This window comes from Opisthocomus hoazin, chromosome 4, assembly GCF_030867145.1.
Source record: "Opisthocomus hoazin isolate bOpiHoa1 chromosome 4, bOpiHoa1.hap1, whole genome shotgun sequence".
NCBI classification, from domain to species: domain Eukaryota; kingdom Metazoa; phylum Chordata; class Aves; order Opisthocomiformes; family Opisthocomidae; genus Opisthocomus; species Opisthocomus hoazin.
This window is the reverse complement of record NC_134417.1, coordinates 88,031,317-88,033,944: the sequence shown is the minus strand read 5'-3', so window position 1 is coordinate 88,033,944 and position 2,628 is coordinate 88,031,317.

The following is a 2,628-nucleotide window of genomic DNA, read 5'->3' as shown; positions in this document are numbered from 1 at the left end:
CACGGAGCTTTAGTTGTGGTCTTGGGAAATATTTATTCTTGACACAAATTAAATTCACTTTTGCAATCTGCTATACACCTCCACACTGTTTCTTAAGAAGAGCTGGAAGCCCTTTGTTCCAGACCTTTTTTCTGCATCCCTGCCCCCCTGCTGAAGGCACCGGCGGGGAAGCTGGGACACCAGCCATCGTACCTCTCAAATCAACATCAAAACCCTTGCATCCAGCTCTTCGAAGTGAGTATGTTGGGAACATTATGTTGCCACAGCTGTTCATTTTTCACACGGCAGGTGGGAAACCTGTCCTGTTCGAAAGCGTGATGGAAAAGGCCAGTTTGCTCTGTAATATTTTACAACATGGGAAAGTGGGGGTTATTTGTAGCCAGCGCTGAGTATCCATCCTGGAGCATCCACACGGACACTTCAGATATTTTAAGAATACTCAAAGCTCTTGTTCGGTCTTTTCCTCTAAGCTATGGCAAAAGCAGAGAAGCCATTAATTACACAGGCAGATGGCTATTAGGAAGCATGTGAGAACTGGCTACACCACCACTGTGTAGGTGGAGCTGATTAGATGGACCTGAATCAAAAAAAAAAAGGAACATTTCCTACATTTCCTTTGCTGCATGGTGAGAAAAGCTTTTCCTGTGTCACTGCAGGAGAAGACAATTCAAAAATAACAGCAAAATTGCTCCTCACTTCCCCACTGAGCCAGGTTACTAGCAAGAGCACTTTGGGGTTTATATATAATTCCTCCACAGCTTCACTGCCGGGCAACAAAGACGTAGGACCAGGATGGCCATAGGTTCACACAGGCTGGCAGAGGTTAAAGAGACCCAGGCACTACAGTACCAGAGGTGCCCACTTCTCTGCATGCTGCCACCAAAAACCCCCTCATTGTTCCTCTGCCGTCCCATCTTTAAGCAGCTCTGGTTTACCCACCTGCCTGGCCCTACCTGGGACACATCTCCCGAGGTCCTTCACCATGGAGACCTCTATCCAAAACCAGCCAAAGCAAGGCTGCTGTATTTCAACAGCCCATTCCACTCACCGGCACAAATGATGAGGGCACCTGGCAGGCAGCAGACCTTCTTCCAATCCTCTGGGGCCGACGTGGCTGCCTCTCAGGTGAGCGACCCAGGGGACAACATGGCCCTAGCTGGCCAGTTTGGTACGTTTTGTACAAACTGGAAGTTTCCACTAGAAAGATCAGTGGCTTCAAGTCCATGAAGCAAATCAAAGCAGGCTGTGAAAGAATGTCTGCTTGGACATCTTGCCAAAGCAGGTGGTGTACTGGCAGAGTCATAGAATCATTTAGGTTGGAAATGACTCTGAAGATCACCGAGTCCAACCGTAAACCTAACACTGCCAAGGCCACCACTAAAACACGTCCCTAAGCACCACATCTACAAGTCTTTTAATTATCTCCAGGGACGGTCACTCCACCACTTTCCTGGGCAGACTGTTCCAGAGACTGACAACCCTTTCAGTGAAGAAATGTTTCCTAATATCCAATCTAAACCTCCCCTGATGCTACTTGAGGCCATTGCCTCTCGTCCTATCACTAGTTACCTGGGAGAAGAGACCAACACCTGCCTCACTACAACCTCCTTTCAGGTAGTTGTAGAGGAATTAAGGTCTCCCCTCAGCCTCCTCTTCTCCAGACTAAACAGCTCCAGCTCCCTCAGCTGCTCCTCATCAGACTTGTTCTCCAGACCGCTCACCAGCCTCGCTGCCCTTCTCTGGACACACTCCAGCCCGTCAGTGTCCTTCTTGCAGTGATGGGCCCAAAACTGAACACAGTGCTCGAGGTGCAGCCTCACCAGTGCCGAGTACAGGGGGACGATCACCTCCCTACTCCTGCTGGCCACACTATTCCTGATACAAGCCAGGATGCTGTTGGCCTTCTTGGCCACCTGGGCACACTGCTGGCTCATGTTCAGCCAGCTGTCAACCAGCACCCCCTGGTCCTTTTCCACTGGGCAGCTTTCCAGTCACTCTTCCCTATTTCACAGTTTCTCTATCTAATGGTTTTTCATAACAGAGGCTTAGCTTGCCTGGCCAATTCCAAAACAAAGGCTCATGACTGAAAGCCCCAGAGAAACCCAGTGCCCATCTCCAGCAACCACTGTTAGCCAGATTAGAAGCTTCTGCAAATCCTAGGTTTTGTTACCTTCTTGGCTCCATTGATTTTACAGGACACTAGAGTGTCCCTGTCAGGGAGATGATTCCAGTGATGGAAAGGAGATGCAAAGGTGGGTGTTGCAGCACCTCTGAAGCCCTTTGATGAAAGAAATCTCCAAACTTCTGGGTGTGTATCTTCTCCCATTCCAGCTGTTGCCTGCCATATCTAACACATCTTACTTTTTCAGGACAGGGACTGTTTCTCCACAGGTTAGTGCAGCACTCAGCACAACTAGCTAATGAGACCCATCAAGATCCTACTGCAAGACAAACAGAAAATTGCAAAACAGTGCTCTGAAGTGAACCAACCACACAAAAATAAAAAGTAGAACTTTAAATTCCCTCCCCTCCTATAAGTTGTGTTTACAGAAGGAAAACAATAACATTGCAAGACATCAGCGCAGGGTTAAATCCTCACTTAGAATGAGATTCATGAAGAAGCTGGAG